General features: G+C 42.5%; 10 non-coding genes across 10 annotated transcripts; all 10 read right to left on the bottom strand.

The window, feature by feature from the left end:
• Positions 1 to 1,372: 1,372 nt before the first annotated feature.
• Positions 1,373 to 1,512, bottom strand: LOC144792998 (U4 spliceosomal RNA). The gene has a single exon (XR_013602673.1). It is a non-coding gene; the product is annotated as a U4 spliceosomal RNA (small nuclear RNA).
• A 1,921-nt stretch (positions 1,513 to 3,433) lies between these two features.
• Positions 3,434 to 3,573, bottom strand: LOC144793894 (U4 spliceosomal RNA). Its single transcript, XR_013603346.1, has one exon. It is a non-coding gene; the product is annotated as a U4 spliceosomal RNA (small nuclear RNA).
• A 1,921-nt stretch (positions 3,574 to 5,494) lies between these two features.
• Positions 5,495 to 5,634, bottom strand: LOC144793852 (U4 spliceosomal RNA). Its single transcript, XR_013603310.1, has one exon. It is a non-coding gene; the product is annotated as a U4 spliceosomal RNA (small nuclear RNA).
• Positions 5,635 to 7,555: 1,921 nt separating this feature from the next.
• On the bottom strand, positions 7,556 to 7,695 carry LOC144793737 (U4 spliceosomal RNA). Its single transcript, XR_013603208.1, has one exon. It is a non-coding gene; the product is annotated as a U4 spliceosomal RNA (small nuclear RNA).
• Positions 7,696 to 9,624: 1,929 nt separating this feature from the next.
• LOC144793699 (U4 spliceosomal RNA) lies at positions 9,625 to 9,764 on the bottom strand. Its single transcript, XR_013603173.1, has one exon. It is a non-coding gene; the product is annotated as a U4 spliceosomal RNA (small nuclear RNA).
• A 1,929-nt stretch (positions 9,765 to 11,693) lies between these two features.
• On the bottom strand, positions 11,694 to 11,833 carry LOC144792976 (U4 spliceosomal RNA). Its single transcript, XR_013602653.1, has one exon. It is a non-coding gene; the product is annotated as a U4 spliceosomal RNA (small nuclear RNA).
• Positions 11,834 to 13,762: 1,929 nt separating this feature from the next.
• Positions 13,763 to 13,902, bottom strand: LOC144792997 (U4 spliceosomal RNA). The gene has a single exon (XR_013602672.1). It is a non-coding gene; the product is annotated as a U4 spliceosomal RNA (small nuclear RNA).
• A 1,921-nt stretch (positions 13,903 to 15,823) lies between these two features.
• Positions 15,824 to 15,963, bottom strand: LOC144793808 (U4 spliceosomal RNA). The gene has a single exon (XR_013603272.1). It is a non-coding gene; the product is annotated as a U4 spliceosomal RNA (small nuclear RNA).
• Positions 15,964 to 17,884: 1,921 nt separating this feature from the next.
• On the bottom strand, positions 17,885 to 18,024 carry LOC144793851 (U4 spliceosomal RNA). The gene has a single exon (XR_013603309.1). It is a non-coding gene; the product is annotated as a U4 spliceosomal RNA (small nuclear RNA).
• A 1,921-nt stretch (positions 18,025 to 19,945) lies between these two features.
• On the bottom strand, positions 19,946 to 20,085 carry LOC144793736 (U4 spliceosomal RNA). Its single transcript, XR_013603207.1, has one exon. It is a non-coding gene; the product is annotated as a U4 spliceosomal RNA (small nuclear RNA).
• Between the last annotated feature and the right edge of the window lie 245 nt (positions 20,086 to 20,330).

Here is a 20,330-nt window from a genome sequence, read left to right as displayed (position 1 = left end):
CATTTTAGGGGAAGATTCACAAGGACCTGACGCAACTGCATGGATGCATAAGTTTCCTTGAGTCAGTGCTGAATGTCCTTGTGCCACGATGAATGTGCTGTATTTACAATACAGCGCTCCATGGCGCAAGAATTAACAGATGCGTCAGAAATTCTGACGCATCTGTTGGCACAAAAGTGACGCATTGCTGGAAATGCTCATGAAAGTGACGCAAAAAGCCCTGAGTTATAACTTATGCCTGGTCTGTGCAGGCGTAGGGATTTTGACACAGTGAAGGCGTAGAGTGATGTAGTGAAATTTTGTAGATTTCAGTGCGTCAGTTCTAGAAAGCTTTTAGCGTGGGAACGCCCACCCTGCATACATTATACCTGACGCAGGTATAATATGATGCGGGACTTTACAATGTGACACATCTCCCTAGATGCGTCACATTGTAAATGGGCCGCAACATTTATGCCGCAGCTGCGTCACAATACAGATTTTTATACTTGCCCTATATATGGCTGTGTGTACGTTGTGTGTCTCCGTCTGCATGCAGCATACAAATGTGCCAGATCTGGTAGCCCAGTTGGGCTGATGCAGCCACACAAGAGCTCTTTGCCTGACCTCATTGTCACCAATTCAAATCAGAGAGGATCCATGCAGTCTTTCAAGGCTCTCAGGTGAAAAAATGGGCCCTAGAGCAAGGAAGAAAATAGGCCCCCTTGTTGAAGTTTGGAATATAAAATACCGCAATAATCAGGGTTCAGTGGGTCCCGTAGGTCTGTGGGCGCCAGTGCAACTGCACCTGCTGCACCAACAGAAGCTACGCCCCTGTCATAGAGCTGGGTAACATCAATTACTCAGTGCCACAAAGAGCATTAGAAATAAACTTTACATAATGTCAAACGGCAAAAACAAGAGCTTTGTCAGTTCTTGTTCTGTTTCAAACACTCCATACAATCTGTATGAACCCTCTCCACATTTTCCTACTGATAACAAATGCCTTCGCTCCCAGAAAAAAACTTTCTGGGCGGTTAGTGCACATTTGAATGGGAGATGAGACCTCGGAAGAGCCCAGCCCTGCGCCAGACTGCGAGTCACCTCAGAGAGCAGAAACAAAGCCCGTCCTCTGCCCATCACTGACCCAAGCGAATCCGTGGAGCAAAGATGAGAACAAAGGGGAAGAAATAAAAGAATAACGAAAACTCATCAAGGAAAATAAATCCCTAAATTACTGCTGTATTTAAAAAGCTGAGAAAACAAAAGAGAACGTAAAGAGTAAACTGAAGCCAAATAGAGTCACCGTTTTGTCCTTGTCACAGATCACAAACCTGCAAGTAAATTGCATTGCAAAATAATCTATCTTATTTTTTAATTACATATTCTCCAATTTCTGAAGAGACTGTCAAAAATTGCCATTTCGACTATATTTCAAGTCTCCATGACGGGGTATTGGGTAAAGTTTTCAATAAGCAATAATTGCGCCTCGGTTAAACCTCATTGGCTACGATACTGCCACTGCGCAAAGCTAAACAATTTAGTGTGAATTTCATGCACACTTGCCCTAGTACCTCATGTTACAAAGAACATGATTCCTTTTCAAAAGATGTTATCTGTTTATGCATAACTACTCCTCCACTGCTTCTGATAGGCAATGTAAGACATATAATGGTGTTGTTTTACTAATTTCTATCAGCTCTCTGCCCCAAACCGTCGATAGCCACACGCAGAGAATTATGGGAAATTGTATGCTAAATAGCTGTCCAGGTAAGCAGCACCCTCCCAAGTTATGGATTTGATGCTCAGGCAGATATACCTTCACACAAAGATGAGATCTAGGCTGCTAACCATGGGTTGTGGAAAATATAAGAAGCACAAATTCATAATAGCATCCTCATAGGTCCCACTGTCTTCAAATGTTTACTAGAGAAGGAACGGCAATCAATTTAAAGGAAAATAAATGATAGATACATTTTTCCATATTCCATAATGCACGTCTGCCATTTCATGGCACTACATAGTTGCATTTGCTGCATTTCATTTTTAGCTTTAGGAGGTACAATATACTGTTTTCCAAAACATTTTAGGGGATGATTCACAAGGACCTGACGCAACTGCATGGATGCATAAGTTTCCTTGAGTCAGTGCTGAATGTCCTTGTGCCACGATGAATGTGCTGTATTTACAATACAGCGCTCCATGGCGCAAGAATTAACAGATGCGTCAGAAATTCTGACGCATCTGTTGGCACAAAAGTGACGCATTGCTGGAAATGCTCATGAAAGTGACGCAAAAAGCCCTGAGTCATAACTTATGCCTGGTCTGTGCAGGCGTAGGGATTTTGACACAGTGAAGGCGTAGAGTGATGTAGTGAAATCTTGTAGATTTCAGTGCGTCAGTTCTAGAAGGCTTTTAGCGTGGGAACGCCCACCCTGCATACATTATACCTGACGCAGGTATAATATGATGCGGGACTTTACAATGTGACACATCTCCCTAGATGCGTCACATTGTAAATGGGCCGCAACATTTATGCCGCAGCTGCCTCACAATACAGATTTTTATACTTGCCCTATATATTGCTGTGTGTACGTTGTGTGTCTCCGTCTGCATGCAGCATACAAATGTGCCAGATCTGGTAGCCCAGTTGGGCTGATGCAGCCACACAAGAGCTCTCTGCCTGACCTCATTGTCACCAATTCAAATCAGAGAGGATCCATGCAGTCTTTCAAGGCTCTCAGGTGAAAAAATGGGCCCTAGAGCAAGGAAGAAAATAGGCCCCCTTGTTGAAGTTTGGAATATAAAATACCGCAATAATCAGGGTTCATTGGGTCCCGCAGGTCTGTGGGCGCCAGTGCAACTGCACCTGCTGCACCTACAGAAGCTACGCCCCTGTCATAGAGCTGGGTAACATCAATTACTCAGTGCCACAAAGAGCATTAGAAATAAACTTTACATAATGTCAAACGGCAAAAACAAGAGCTTTGTCAGTTCTTGTTCTGTTTCAAACACTCCATACAATCTGTATGAACCCTCTCCAAATTTTCCTACTGATAACAAATGCCTTCGCTCCCAGAAAAAAACTTTCTGGGCGGTTAGTGCACATTTGAATGGGAGATGAGACCTCGGAAGAGCCCAGCCCTGCGCCAGACTGCGAGTCACCTCAGAGAGCAGAAACAAAGCCCGTCCTCTGCCCATCACTGACCCAAGCGAATCCGTGGAGCAAAGATGAGAACAAAGGGGAAGAAATAAAAGAATAACGAAAACTCATCAAGGAAAATAAATCCCTAAATTACTGCTGTATTTAAAAAGCTGAGAAAACAAAAGAGAACGTAAAGAGTAAACTGAAGCCAAATAGAGTCACCGTTTTGTCCTTGTCACAGATCACAAACCTGCAAGTAAATTGCATTGCAAAATAAACTATCTTATTTTTTAATTACATATTCTCCAATTTCTGAAGAGACTGTCAAAAATTGCCATTTCGACTATATTTCAAGTCTCCATGACGGGGTATTGGGTAAAGTTTTCAATAAGCAATAATCGCGCCTCGGTTAAACCTCATTGGCTACGATACTGCCACTGCGTAAAGCTAAACAATTTAGTGTGAATTTCATGCACACTTGCCCTAGTACCTCATGTTACAAAGAACATGATTCCTTTTCAAAAGATGTTATCTGTTTATGCATAACTACTCCTCCACTGCTTCTGATAGGCAATGTAAGACATATAATGGTGTTGTTTTACTAATTTCTATCAGCTCTCTGCCCCAAACCGTCGATAGCCACACGTAGAGAATTATGGGAAATTGTATGCTAAATAGCTGTCCAGGTAAGCAGCACCCTCCCAAGTTATGGATTTGATGCTCAGGCAGATATACCTTCACACAAAGATGAGATCTAGGCTGCTAACCATGGGTTGTGGAAAATATAAGAAGCACAAATTCATAATAGCATCCTCATAGGTCCCACTGTCTTCAAATGTTTACTAGAGAAGGAACGGCAATCAATTTAAAGGAAAATAAATGATAGATACATTTTTCCATATTCCATAATGCACGTCTGCCATTTCATGGCACTACATAGTTGCATTTGCTGCATTTCATTTTTAGCTTTAGGAGGTACAATATACTGGTTTCCAAAACATTTTAGGGGATGATTCACAAGGACCTGACGCAACTGCATGGATGCATAAGTTTCCTTGAGTCAGTGCTGAATGTCCTTGTGCCACGATGAATGTGCTGTATTTACAATACAGCGCTCCATGGCGCAAGAATTAACAGATGCGTCAGAAATTCTGACGCATCTGTTGGCACAAAAGTGACGCATTTCTGGAAATGCTCATGAAAGTGACGCAAAAAGCCCTGAGTCATAACTTATGCCTGGTCTGTGCAGGCGTAGGGATTTTGACACAGTGAAGGCGTAGAGTGATGTAGTGAAATCTTGTAGATTTCAGTGCGTCAGTTCTAGAAGGCTTTTAGCGTGGGAACGCCCACCCTGCATACATTATACCTGACGCAGGTATAATATGATGCGGGACTTTACAATGTGACACATCTCCCTAGATGCGTCACATTGTAAATGGGCCGCAACATTTATGCCGCAGCTGCCTCACAATACAGATTTTTATACTTGCCCTATATATGGCTGTGTGTACGTTGTGTGTCTCCGTCTGCATGCAGCATACAAATGTGCCAGATCTGGGAGTCCAGTTGGGCTGATGCAGTCACACAAGAGCTCTTTGCCTGACCTCATTGTCACCAATTCAAATCAGAGAGGATCCATGCAGTCTTTCAAGGCTCTCAGGTGAAAAAATGGGCCCTTGAGCAAGGAAGAAAATAGGCCCCCTTGTTGAAGTTTGGAATATAAAATACCGCAATAATCAAGGTTCAGTGGGTCCCGCAGGTCTGTGGGCGCCAGTGCAACTGCACCTGCTGCACCAACAGAAGCTACGCCCCTGTCATAGAGCTGGGTAACATCAAGTACTCAGTGCCACAAAGAGCATTAGAAATAAACTTTACATAATGTCAAACGGCAAAAACAAGAGCTTTGTCAGTTCTTGTTCTGTTTCAAACACACCATACAATCTGTATGAACCCTCTCCACATTTTCCTACTGATAACAAATGCCTTCGCTCCCAGAAAAAAACTTTCCGGGCGGTTAGTGCACATTTGAATGGGAGATGAGACCTCGGAAGAGCCCAGCCCTGCGCCGGACTGCGAGTCACCTCAGAGAGCAGAAACAAAGCCCGTCCTCTGCCCATCACTGACCCAAGCGAATCCGTGGAGCAAAGATGAGAACAAAGGGGAAGAAATAAAAGAATAACGAAAACTCGTCAAGGAAAATAAATTCCTAAATTACTGCTGTATTTAAAAAGCTGAGAAAACAAAAGAGAACGTAAAGAGTAAACTGAAGCCAAAGAGAGTCACCGTTTTGTCCTTGTCACAGATCACAAACCTGTAAGTAAATTGCATTGCAAAATAAACTATCTTATTTTTTAATTACATATTCTCCAGTCTCCGAAGAGACTGTCAAAAATTGCCATTTCGACTATATTTCAAGTCTCCATGACAGGGTATTGGGTAAAGTTTTCAATAAGCAATAATCGCACCTCGGTTAAACCTCATTGGCTACGATACTGCCACTGCGCAAAGCTAAACAATTTAGTGTGAATTTCATGCACACTTGCCCTAGTACCTCATGTTACAAAGAACATGATTCCTTTTCAAAAGATGTTATCTGTTTATGCATAACTACTCCTCCACTGCTTCTGATAGGCAATGTAAGACATATAATGGTGTTGTTTTACTAATTTCTATCAGCTCTCTGCCCCAAACCGTCGATAGCCACACGCAGAGAATTATGGGAAATTGTATGCTAAATAGCTGTCCAGGTAAGCAGCACCCTCCCAAGTTATGGATTTGATGCTCAGGCAGATATACCTTCACACAAAGATGAGATCTAGGCTGCTAACCATGGGTTGTGGAAAATATAAGAAGCACAAATTCATAATAGCATCCTCATAGGTCCCACTGTCTTCAAATGTTTACTAGAGAAGGAACGGCAATCAATTTAAAGGAAAATAAATGATAGATACATTTTTCCATATTCCATAATGCACGTCTGCCATTTCATGGCACTACATAGTTGCATTTGCTGCATTTCATTTTTAGCTTTAGGAGGTACAATATACTGGTTTCCAAAACATTTTAGGGGATGATTCACAAGGACCTGACGCAACTGCATGGATGCATAAGTTTCCTTGAGTCAGTGCTGAATGTCCTTGTGCCACGATGAATGTGCTGTATTTACAATACAGCGCTCCATGGCGCAAGAATTAACAGATGCGTCAGAAATTCTGACGCATCTGTTGGCACAAAAGTGACGCATTTCTGGAAATGCTCATGAAAGTGACGCAAAAAGCCCTGAGTCATAACTTATGCCTGGTCTGTGCAGGCGTAGGGATTTTGACACAGTGAAGGCGTAGAGTGATGTAGTGAAATCTTGTAGATTTCAGTGCGTCAGTTCTAGAAGGCTTTTAGCGTGGGAACGCCCACCCTGCATACATTATACCTGACGCAGGTATAATATGATGCGGGACTTTACAATGTGACACATCTCCCTAGATGCGTCACATTGTAAATGGGCCGCAACATTTATGCCGCAGCTGCCTCACAATACAGATTTTTATACTTGCCCTATATATGGCTGTGTGTACGTTGTGTGTCTCCGTCTGCATGCAGCATACAAATGTGCCAGATCTGGGAGTCCAGTTGGGCTGATGCAGTCACACAAGAGCTCTTTGCCTGACCTCATTGTCACCAATTCAAATCAGAGAGGATCCATGCAGTCTTTCAAGGCTCTCAGGTGAAAAAATGGGCCCTTGAGCAAGGAAGAAAATAGGCCCCCTTGTTGAAGTTTGGAATATAAAATACCGCAATAATCAAGGTTCAGTGGGTCCCGCAGGTCTGTGGGCGCCAGTGCAACTGCACCTGCTGCACCAACAGAAGCTACGCCCCTGTCATAGAGCTGGGTAACATCAAGTACTCAGTGCCACAAAGAGCATTAGAAATAAACTTTACATAATGTCAAACGGCAAAAACAAGAGCTTTGTCAGTTCTTGTTCTGTTTCAAACACACCATACAATCTGTATGAACCCTCTCCACATTTTCCTACTGATAACAAATGCCTTCGCTCCCAGAAAAAAACTTTCCGGGCGGTTAGTGCACATTTGAATGGGAGATGAGACCTCGGAAGAGCCCAGCCCTGCGCCGGACTGCGAGTCACCTCAGAGAGCAGAAACAAAGCCCGTCCTCTGCCCATCACTGACCCAAGCGAATCCGTGGAGCAAAGATGAGAACAAAGGGGAAGAAATAAAAGAATAACGAAAACTCGTCAAGGAAAATAAATTCCTAAATTACTGCTGTATTTAAAAAGCTGAGAAAACAAAAGAGAACGTAAAGAGTAAACTGAAGCCAAAGAGAGTCACCGTTTTGTCCTTGTCACAGATCACAAACCTGTAAGTAAATTGCATTGCAAAATAAACTATCTTATTTTTTAATTACATATTCTCCAGTCTCCGAAGAGACTGTCAAAAATTGCCATTTCGACTATATTTCAAGTCTCCATGACGGGGTATTGGGTAAAGTTTTCAATAAGCAATAATCGCACCTCGGTTAAACCTCATTGGCTACGATACTGCCACTGCGCAAAGCTAAACAATTAAGTGTGAATTTCATGCACACTTGCCCTAGTACCTCATGTTACAAAGAACATGATTCCTTTTCAAAAGATGTTATCTGTTTATGCATAACTACTCCTCCACTGCTTCTGATAGGCAATGTAAGACATATAATGGTGTTGTTTTACTAATTTCTATCAGCTCTCTGCCCCAAACCGTCGATAGCCACACGCAGAGAATTATGGGAAATTGTATGCTAAATAGCTGTCCAGGTAAGCAGCACCCTCCCAAGTTATGGATTTGATGCTCAGGCAGATATACCTTCACACAAAGATGAGATCTAGGCTGCTAACCATGGGTTGTGGAAAATATAAGAAGCACAAATTCATAATAGCATCCTCATAGGTCCCACTGTCTTCAAATGTTTACTAGAGAAGGAACGGCAATCAATTTAAAGGAAAATAAATGATAGATACATTTTTCCATATTCCATAATGCACGTCTGCCATTTCATGGCACTACATAGTTGCATTTGCTGCATTTCATTTTTAGCTTTAGGAGGTACAATATACTGGTTTCCTGGTTTTCAAAACATTTTAGGGGAAGATTCACAAGGACCTGACGCAACTGCATGGATGCATAAGTTTCCTTGAGTCAGTGCTGAATGTCCTTGTGCCACGATGAATGTGCTGTATTTACAATACAGCGCTCCATGGCGCAAGAATTAACAGATGCGTCAGAAATTCTGACGCATCTCTTGGCACAAAAGTGACGCATTGCTGGAAATGCTCATGAAAGTGACGCAAAAAGCCCTGAGTCATAACTTATGCCTGGTCTGTGCAGGCGTAGGGATTTTGACACAGTGAAGGCGTAGAGTGATGTAGTGAAATCTTGTAGATTTCAGTGCGTCAGTTCTAGAAGGCTTTTAGCGTGGGAACGCCCACCCTGCATACATTATACCTGACGCAGGTATAATATGATGCGGGACTTTACAATGTGACACATCTCCCTAGATGCGTCACATTGTAAATGGGCCGCAACATTTATGCCGCAGCTGCGTCACAATACAGATTTTTATACTTGCCCTATATATGGCTGTGTGTACGTTGTGTGTCTCCGTCTGCATACAGCATACAAATGTGCCAGATCTGGGAGCCCAGTTGGGCTGATGCAGTCACACAAGAGCTCTTTGCCTGACCTCATTGTCACCAATTCAAATCAGAGAGGATTCATGCAGTCTTTCAAGGCTCTCAGGTGAAAAAATGGGCCCTTGAGCAAGGAAGAAAATAGGCCCCCTTGTTGAAGTTTGGAATATAAAATACCGCAATAATCAAGGTTCAGTGGGTCCCGCAGGTCTGTGGGCGCCAGTGCAACTGCACCTGCTGCACCAACAGAAGCTAGGCCCCTGTCATAGAGCTGGGTAACATCAATTACTCAGTGCCACAAAGAGCATTAGAAATAAACTTTACATAATGTCAAACGGCAAAAACAAGAGCTTTGTCAGTTCTTGTTCTGTTTCAAACACTCCATACAATCTGTATGAACCCTCTCCACATTTTCCTACTGATAACAAATGCCTTCGCTCCCAGAAAAAAACTTTCTGGGCGGTTAGTGCACATTTGAATGGGAGATGAGACCTCGGAAGAGCCCAGCCCTGCGCCTGACTGCGAGTCACCTCAGAGAGCAGAAACAAAGCCCGTCCTCTGCCCATCACTGACCCAAGCGAATCCGTGGAGCAAAGATGAGAACAAAGGGGAAGAAATAAAAGAATAACGAAAACTCATCAAGGAAAATAAATCCCCAAATTACTGCTGTATTTAAAAAGCTGGGAAAACAAAAGAGAACGTAAAGAGTAAACTGAAGCCAAATAGAGTCACCGTTTTGTCCTTGTCACAGATCACAAACCTGCAAGTAAATTGCATTGCAAAATAAACTATCTTATTTTTTAATTACATATTCTCCAGTCTCCGAAGAGACTGTCAAAAATTGCCATTTCAACTATATTTCAAGTCTCCATGACGGGGTATTGGGTAAAGTTTTCAATAAGCAATAATCGCGCCTCGGTTAAACCTCATTGGCTACGATACTGCCACTGCGCAAAGCTAAACAATTTAGTGGGAATTTCATGCACACTTGCCCTAGTACCTCATGTTACAAAGAACATGATTCCTTTTCAAAAGATGTTATCTGTTTATGCATAACTACTCCTCCACTGCTTCTGATAGGCAATGTAAGACATATAATGGTGTTGTTTTACTAATTTCTATCAGCTCTCTGCCCCAAACCGTCGATAGCCACACGCAGAGAATTATGGGAAATTGTATGCTAAATAGCTGTCCAGGTAAGCAGCACCCTCCCAAGTTATGGATTTGATGCTCAGGCAGATATACCTTCACACAAAGATGAGATCTAGGCTGCTAACCATGGGTTGTGGAAAATATAAGAAGCACAAATTCATAATAGCATCCTCATAGGTCCCACTGTCTTCAAATGTTTACTAGAGAAGGAACGGCAATCAATTTAAAGGAAAATACATTATAGATACATTTTTCCATATTTCATAATGCACGTCTGCCATTTCATGGCACTACATAGTTGCATTTGCTGCATTTCATTTTTAGCTTCAGGAGGTACAATATACTGGTTTCCTGGTTTTCAAAACATTTTAGGGGAAGATTCACAAGGACCTGACGCAACTGCATGGATGCATAAGTTTCCTTGAGTCAGTCCTGAATGTCCTTGTGCCACGATGAATGTGCTGTATTTACAATACAGCGCTCCATGGCGCAAGAATTAACAGATGCGTCAGAAATTCTGACGCATCTGTTGGCACAAAAGTGACGCATTGCTGGAAATGCTCATGAAAGTGACGCAAAAAGCCCTGAGTCATAAGTTATGCCTGGTCTGTGCAGGCGTAGGGATTTTGACACAGTGAAGGCGTAGAGTGATGTAGTGAAATCTTGTAGATTTCAGTGCGTCAGTTCTAGAAGGCTTTTAGCGTGGGAACGCCCACCCTGCATACATTATACCTGACGCAGGTATAATATGATGCGGGACTTTACAATGTGACACATCTCCCTAGATGCGTCACATTGTAAATGGGCCGCAACATTTATGCCGCAGCTGCCTCACAATACAGATTTTTATACTTGCCCTATATATGGCTGTGTGTACGTTGTGTGTCTCCGTCTGCATGCAGCATACAAATGTGCCAGATCTGGGAGTCCAGTTGGGCTGATGCAGTCACACAAGAGCTCTTTGCCTGACCTCATTGTCACCAATTCAAATCAGAGAGGATCCATGCAGTCTTTCAAGGCTCTCAGGTGAAAAAATGGGCCCTAGAGCAAAGAAGAAAATAGTACCCCTTGTTGAAGTTTGGAATATAAAATACCGCAATAATCAGGGTTCAGTGGGTCCCGCAGGTCTGTGGGCGCCAGTGCAACTGCACCTGCTGCACCAACAGAAGCTACGCCCCTGTCATAGAGCTGGGTAACATCAATTACTCAGTGCCACAAAGAGCATTAGAAATAAACTTTACATAATGTCAAACGGCAAAAACAAGAGCTTTGTCAGTTCTTGTTCTGTTTCAAACACTCCATACAATCTGTATGAACCCTCTTCACATTTTCCTACTGATAACAAATGCCTTCGCTCCCAGAAAAAAACTTTCTGGGCGGTTAGTGCACATTTGAATGGGAGATGAGACCTCGGAAGAGCCCAGCCCTGCCCCGGACTGCGAGTCACCTCAGAGAGCAGAAACAAAGCCCGTCCTCTGCCCATCACTGACCCAAGCGAATCCGTGGAGCAAAGATGAGAACAAAAGGGAAGAAATAAAAGAATAACGAAAACTCATCAAGGAAAATAAATCCCTAAAATACTGCTGTATTTAAAAAGCTGAGAAAACAAAAGAGAACGTAAAGAGTAAACTGAAGCCAAATAGAGTCACCGTTTTGTCCTTGTCACAGATCACAAACCTGCAAGTAAATTGCATTGCAAAATAAACTATCTTATTTTTTAATTACATATTCTCCAGTCTCCGAAGAGACTGTCAAAAATTGCCATTTCGACTATATTTCAAGTCTCCATGACGGGGTTTTGGGTAAAGTTTTCAATAAGCAATAATCGCGCCTCGGTTAAAACTCATTGGCTACGATACTGCCACTGCGCAAAGCTAAACAATTTAGTGTGAATTTCATGCACACTTGCCCTAGTACCTCATGTTACAAAGAACATGATTCCTTTTCAAAATATGTTATCTGTTTATGCATAACTACTCCTTCACTGCTTCTGATAGGCAATGTAAGACATATAATGGTGTTGTTTTACTAATTTCTATCAGCTCTCTGCCCCAAACCGTCGATAGCCACACGCAGAGAATTATGGGAACTTGTATGCTAAATAGCTGTCCAGGTAAGCAGCACCCTCCCAAGTTATGGATTTGATGCTCAGGCAGATATACCTTCACACAAAAATGAGATCTAGGCTGCTAACCATGGGTTGTGGAAAATATAAGAAGCACAAATTCATAATAGCATCCTCATAGGCCCCACTGTCTTCAAATGTTTACTAGAGAAGGAACGGCAATCAATTTAAAGGAAAATAAATGATAGATACATTTTTCCATATTCCATAATGCACGTCTGCCATTTCATGGCACTACATAGTTGCATTTGCTGCATTTCATTTTTAGCTTTAGGAGGTACAATATACTGGTTTCCTGGTTTTCAAAACATTTTAGGGGAAGATTCACAAGGACCTGACGCAACTGCATGGATGCATAAGTTTCCTTGAGTCAGTGCTGAATGTCCTTGTGCCACGATGAATGTGCTGTATTTACATTACAGCGCTCCATGGCGCAAGAAATAACAGATGCGTCAGAAATTCTGACGCATCTGTTGGCACAAAAGTGACGCATTGCTGGAAATGCTCATGAAAGTGACGCAAAAAGCCCTGAGTCATAACTTATGCCTGGTCTGTGCAGGCGTAGGGATTTTGACACAGTGAAGGCGTAGAGTGATGTAGTGAAATCTTGTAGATTTCAGTGCGTCAGTTCTAGAAGGCTTTTAGCGTGGGAACGCCCACCCTGCATACATTATACCTGACGCAGGTATAATATGATGCGGGACTTAACAATGTGACACATCTCCCTAGATGCGTCACATTGTAAATGGGCCGCAACATTTATGCCGCAGCTGCGTCACAATACAGATTTTTATACTTGCCCTATATATGGCTGTGTGTACGTTGTGTGTCTCCGTCTGCATGCAGCATACAAATGTGCCAGATCTGGTAGCCCAGTTGGGCTGATGCAGCCACACAAGAGCTCTCTGCCTGACCTCATTGTCACCAATTCAAATCAGAGAGGATCCATGCAGTCTTTCAAGGCTCTCAGGTGAAAAAATGGGCCCTAGAGCAAGGAAGAAAATAGTACCCCTTGTTGAAGTTTGGAATATAAAATACCGCAATAATCAGGGTTCAGTGGGTCCCGCAGGTCTGTGGGCGCCAGTGCAACTGCACCTGCTGCACCAACAGAAGCTACGCCCCTGTCATAGAGCTGGGTAACATCAATTACTCAGTGCCACAAAGAGCATTAGAAATAAACTTTACATAATGTCAAACGGCAAAAACAAGAGCTTTGTCAGTTCTTGTTCTGTTTCAAACACTCCATACAATCTGTATGAACCCTCTCCACATTTTCCTACTGATAACAAATGCCTTCGCTCCCAGAAAAAAACTTTCTGGGCGGTTAGTGCACATTTGAATGGGAGATGAGACCTCGGAAGAGCCCAGCCCTGCCCCGGATTGCGAGTCACCTCAGAGAGCAGAAACAAAGCCCGTCCTCTGCCCATCACTGACCCAAGCAAATCCGTGGAGCAAAGATGAGAACAAAGGGGAAGAAATAAAAGAATAACGAAAACTCATCAAGGAAAATAAATCCCTAAATTACTGCTATATTTAAAAAGCTGAGAAAACAAAAGAGAACGTAAAGAGTAAACTGAAGCCAAATAGAGTCACCGTTTTGTCCTTGTCACAGATCACAAACCTGCAAGTAAATTGCATTGCAAAATAATCTATCTTATTTTTTAATTACATATTCTCCAATTTCTGAAGAGACTGTCAAAAATTGCCATTTCGACTATATTTCAAGTCTCCATGACGGGGTATTGGGTAAAGTTTTCAATAAGCAATAATTGCGCCTCGGTTAAACCTCATTGGCTACGATACTGCCACTGCGCAAAGCTAAACAATTTAGTGTGAATTTCATGCACACTTGCCCTAGTACCTCATGTTACAAAGAACATGATTCCTTTTCAAAAGATGTTATCTGTTTATGCATAACTACTCCTCCACTGCTTCTGATAGGCAATGTAAGACATATAATGGTGTTGTTTTACTAATTTCTATCAGCTCTCTGCCCCAAACCGTCGATAGCCACACGCAGAGAATTATGGGAAATTGTATGCTAAATAGCTGTCCAGGTAAGCAGCACCCTCCCAAGTTATGGATTTGATGCTCAGGCAGATATACCTTCACACAAAGATGAGATCTAGGCTGCTAACCATGGGTTGTGGAAAATATAAGAAGCACAAATTCATAATAGCATCCTCATAGGTCCCACTGTCTTCAAATGTTTACTAGAGAAGGAACGGCAATCAATTTAAAGGAAAATAAATGATAGATACATTTTTCCATATTCCATAATGCACGTCTGCCATTTCATGGCACTACATAGTTGCATTTGCTGCATTTCATTTTTAGCTTTAGGAGGTACAATATACTGGTTTCCAAAACATTTTAGGGGATGATTCACAAGGACCTGACGCAACTGCATGGATGCATAAGTTTCCTTGAGTCAGTGCTGAATGTCCTTGTGCCACGATGAATGTGCTGTATTTACAATACAGCGCTCCATGGCGCAAGAATTAACAGATGCGTCAGAAATTCTGACGCATCTGTTGGCACAAAAGTGACGCATTGCTGGAAATGCTCATGAAAGTGACGCAAAAAGCCCTGAGTCATAACTTATGCCTGGTCTGTGCAGGCGTAGGGATTTTGACACAGTGAAGGCGTAGAGTGATGTAGTGAAATCTTGTAGATTTCAGTGCGTCAGTTCTAGAAGGCTTTTAGCGTGGGAACGCCCACCCTGCATACATTATACCTGACGCAGGTATAATATGATGCGGGACTTTACAATGTGACACATCTCCCTAGATGCGTCACATTGTAAATGGGCCGCAACATTTATGCCGCAGCTGCCTCACAATACAGATTTTTATACTTGCCCTATATATTGCTGTGTGTACGTTGTGTGTCTCCGTCTGCATGCAGCATACAAATGTGCCAGATCTGGTAGCCCAGTTGGGCTGATGCAGCCACACAAGAGCTCTCTGCCTGACCTCATTGTCACCAATTCAAATCAGAGAGGATCCATGCAGTCTTTCAAGGCTCTCAGGTGAAAAAATGGGCCCTAGAGCAAGGAAGAAAATAGGCCCCCTTGTTGAAGTTTGGAATATAAAATACCGCAATAATCAGGGTTCATTGGGTCCCGCAGGTCTGTGGGCGCCAGTGCAACTGCACCTGCTGCACCTACAGAAGCTACGCCCCTGTCATAGAGCTGGGTAACATCAATTACTCAGTGCCACAAAGAGCATTAGAAATAAACTTTACATAATGTCAAACGGCAAAAACAAGAGCTTTGTCAGTTCTTGTTCTGTTTCAAACACTCCATACAATCTGTATGAACCCTCTCCAAATTTTCCTACTGATAACAAATGCCTTCGCTCCCAGAAAAAAACTTTCTGGGCGGTTAGTGCACATTTGAATGGGAGATGAGACCTCGGAAGAGCCCAGCCCTGCGCCAGACTGCGAGTCACCTCAGAGAGCAGAAACAAAGCCCGTCCTCTGCCCATCACTGACCCAAGCGAATCCGTGGAGCAAAGATGAGAACAAAGGGGAAGAAATAAAAGAATAACGAAAACTCATCAAGGAAAATAAATCCCTAAATTACTGCTGTATTTAAAAAGCTGAGAAAACAAAAGAGAACGTAAAGAGTAAACTGAAGCCAAATAGAGTCACCGTTTTGTCCTTGTCACAGATCACAAACCTGCAAGTAAATTGCATTGCAAAATAAACTATCTTATTTTTTAATTACATATTCTCCAATTTCTGAAGAGACTGTCAAAAATTGCCATTTCGACTATATTTCAAGTCTCCATGACGGGGTATTGGGTAAAGTTTTCAATAAGCAATAATCGCGCCTCGGTTAAACCTCATTGGCTACGATACTGCCACTGCGCAAAGCTAAACAATTTAGTGTGAATTTCATGCACACTTGCCCTAGTACCTCATGTTACAAAGAACATGATTCCTTTTCAAAAGATGTTATCTGTTTATGCATAACTACTCCTCCACTGCTTCTGATAGGCAATGTAAGACATATAATGGTGTTGTTTTACTAATTTCTATCAGCTCTCTGCCCCAAACCGTCGATAGCCACACGTAGAGAATTATGGGAAATTGTATGCTAAATAGCTGTCCAGGTAAGCAGCACCCTCCCAAGTTATGGATTTGATGCTCAGGCAGATATACCTTCACACAAAGATGAGATCTAGGCTGCTAACCATGGGTTGTGGAAAATATAAGAAGCACAAATTCATAATAGCATCCTCATAGGTCCCACTGTCTTCAAATGTTTACTAGAGAAGGAACGGCAATCAATTTAAAGGAAAATAAATGATAGATACATTTTTCCATATTCCATAATGCACGTCTGCCATTTCATGGCACTACATAGTTGCATTTGCTGCATTTCATTTTTAGCTTTAGGAGGTACAATATACTGGTTTCCAAAACATTTTAGGGGATGATTCACAAGGACCTGACGCAACTGCATGGATGCATAAGTTTCCTTGAGTCAGTGCTGAATGTCCTTGTGCCACGATGAATGTGCTGTATTTACAATACAGCGCTCCATGGCGCAAGAATTAACAGATGCGTCAGAAATTCTGACGCATCTGTTGGCACAAAAGTGACGCATTTCTGGAAATGCTCATGAAAGTGACGCAAAAAGCCCTGAGTCATAACTTATGCCTGGTCTGTGCAGGCGTAGGGATTTTGACACAGTGAAGGCGTAGAGTGATGTAGTGAAATCTTGTAGATTTCAGTGCGTCAGTTCTAGAAGGCTTTTAGCGTGGGAACGCCCACCCTGCATACATTATACCTGACGCAGGTATAATATGATGCGGGACTTTACAATGTGACACATCTCCCTAGATGCGTCACATTGTAAATGGGCCGCAACATTTATGCCGCAGCTGCCTCACAATACAGATTTTTATACTTGCCCTATATATGGCTGTGTGTACGTTGTGTGTCTCCGTCTGCATGCAGCATACAAATGTGCCAGATCTGGGAGTCCAGTTGGGCTGATGCAGTCACACAAGAGCTCTTTGCCTGACCTCATTGTCACCAATTCAAATCAGAGAGGATCCATGCAGTCTTTCAAGGCTCTCAGGTGAAAAAATGGGCCCTTGAGCAAGGAAGAAAATAGGCCCCCTTGTTGAAGTTTGGAATATAAAATACCGCAATAATCAAGGTTCAGTGGGTCCCGCAGGTCTGTGGGCGCCAGTGCAACTGCACCTGCTGCACCAACAGAAGCTACGCCCCTGTCATAGAGCTGGGTAACATCAAGTACTCAGTGCCACAAAGAGCATTAGAAATAAACTTTACATAATGTCAAACGGCAAAAACAAGAGCTTTGTCAGTTCTTGTTCTGTTTCAAACACACCATACAATCTGTATGAACCCTCTCCACATTTTCCTACTGATAACAAATGCCTTCGCTCCCAGAAAAAAACTTTCCGGGCGGTTAGTGCACATTTGAATGGGAGATGAGACCTCGGAAGAGCCCAGCCCTGCGCCGGACTGCGAGTCACCTCAGAGAGCAGAAACAAAGCCCGTCCTCTGCCCATCACTGACCCAAGCGAATCCGTGGAGCAAAGATGAGAACAAAGGGGAAGAAATAAAAGAATAACGAAAACTCGTCAAGGAAAATAAATTCCTAAATTACTGCTGTATTTAAAAAGCTGAGAAAACAAAAGAGAACGTAAAGAGTAAACTGAAGCCAAAGAGAGTCACCGTTTTGTCCTTGTCACAGATCACAAACCTGTAAGTAAATTGCATTGCAAAATAAACTATCTTATTTTTTAATTACATATTCTCCAGTCTCCGAAGAGACTGTCAAAAATTGCCATTTCGACTATATTTCAAGTCTCCATGACAGGGTATTGGGTAAAGTTTTCAATAAGCAATAATCGCACCTCGGTTAAACCTCATTGGCTACGATACTGCCACTGCGCAAAGCTAAACAATTTAGTGTGAATTTCATGCACACTTGCCCTAGTACCTCATGTTACAAAGAACATGATTCCTTTTCAAAAGATGTTATCTGTTTATGCATAACTACTCCTCCACTGCTTCTGATAGGCAATGTAAGACATATAATGGTGTTGTTTTACTAATTTCTATCAGCTCTCTGCCCCAAACCGTCGATAGCCACACGCAGAGAATTATGGGAAATTGTATGCTAAATAGCTGTCCAGGTAAGCAGCACCCTCCCAAGTTATGGATTTGATGCTCAGGCAGATATACCTTCACACAAAGATGAGATCTAGGCTGCTAACCATGGGTTGTGGAAAATATAAGAAGCACAAATTCATAATAGCATCCTCATAGGTCCCACTGTCTTCAAATGTTTACTAGAGAAGGAACGGCAATCAATTTAAAGGAAAATAAATGATAGATACATTTTTCCATATTCCATAATGCACGTCTGCCATTTCATGGCACTACATAGTTGCATTTGCTGCATTTCATTTTTAGCTTTAGGAGGTACAATATACTGGTTTCCAAAACATTTTAGGGGATGATTCACAAGGACCTGACGCAACTGCATGGATGCATAAGTTTCCTTGAGTCAGTGCTGAATGTCCTTGTGCCACGATGAATGTGCTGTATTTACAATACAGCGCTCCATGGCGCAAGAATTAACAGATGCGTCAGAAATTCTGACGCATCTGTTGGCACAAAAGTGACGCATTTCTGGAAATGCTCATGAAAGTGACGCAAAAAGCCCTGAGTCATAACTTATGCCTGGTCTGTGCAGGCGTAGGGATTTTGACACAGTGAAGGCGTAGAGTGATGTAGTGAAATCTTGTAGATTTCAGTGCGTCAGTTCTAGAAGGCTTTTAGCGTGGGAACGCCCACCCTGCATACATTATACCTGACGCAGGTATAATATGATGCGGGACTTTACAATGTGACACATCTCCCTAGATGCGTCACATTGTAAATGGGCCGCAACATTTATGCCGCAGCTGCCTCACAATACAGATTTTTATACTTGCCCTATATATGGCTGTGTGTACGTTGTGTGTCTCCGTCTGCATGCAGCATACAAATGTGCCAGATCTGGGAGTCCAGTTGGGCTGATGCAGTCACACAAGAGCTCTTTGCCTGACCTCATTGTCACCAATTCAAATCAGAGAGGATCCATGCAGTCTTTCAAGGCTCTCAGGTGAAAAAATGGGCCCTTGAGCAAGGAAGAAAATAGGCCCCCTTGTTGAAGTTTGGAATATAAAATACCGCAATAATCAAGGTTCAGTGGGTCCCGCAGGTCTGTGGGCGCCAGTGCAACTGCACCTGCTGCACCAACAGAAGCTACGCCCCTGTCATAGAGCTGGGTAACATCAAGTACTCAGTGCCACAAAGAGCATTAGAAATAAACTTTACATAATGTCAAACGGCAAAAACAAGAGCTTTGTCAGTTCTTGTTCTGTTTCAAACACACCATACAATCTGTATGAACCCTCTCCACATTTTCCTACTGATAACAAATGCCTTCGCTCCCAGAAAAAAACTTTCCGGGCGGTTAGTGCACATTTGAATGGGAGATGAGACCTCGGAAGAGCCCAGCCCTGCGCCGGACTGCGAGTCACCTCAGAGAGCAGAAACAAAGCCCGTCCTCTGCCCATCACTGACCCAAGCGAATCCGTGGAGCAAAGATGAGAACAAAGGGGAAGAAATAAAAGAATAACGAAAACTCGTCAAGGAAAATAAATTCCTAAATTACTGCTGTATTTAAAAAGCTGAGAAAACAAAAGAGAACGTAAAGAGTAAACTGAAGCCAAAGAGAGTCACCGTTTTGTCCTTGTCACAGATCACAAACCTGTAAGTAAATTGCATTGCAAAATAAACTATCTTATTTTTTAATTACATATTCTCCAGTCTCCGAAGAGACTGTCAAAAATTGCCATTTCGACTATATTTCAAGTCTCCATGACGGGGTATTGGGTAAAGTTTTCAATAAGCAATAATCGCACCTCGGTTAAACCTCATTGGCTACGATACTGCCACTGCGCAAAGCTAAACAATTTAGTGTGAATTTCATGCACACTTGCCCTAGTACCTCATGTTACAAAGAACATGATTCCTTTTCAAAAGATGTTATCTGTTTATGCATAACTACTCCTCCACTGCTTCTGATAGGCAATGTAAGACATATAATGGTGTTGTTTTACTAATTTCTATCAGCTCTCTGCCCCAAACCGTCGATAGCCACACGCAGAGAATTATGGGAAATTGTATGCTAAATAGCTGTCCAGGTAAGCAG

Source organism: Lissotriton helveticus, chromosome 11 (assembly GCF_964261635.1).
Source record: "Lissotriton helveticus chromosome 11, aLisHel1.1, whole genome shotgun sequence".
Classification (NCBI taxonomy): Eukaryota; Metazoa; Chordata; class Amphibia; order Caudata; family Salamandridae; genus Lissotriton; species Lissotriton helveticus.
Note: the sequence above shows the minus strand (reverse complement) of the source record. Positions and strands in the feature narration are given on the sequence as shown.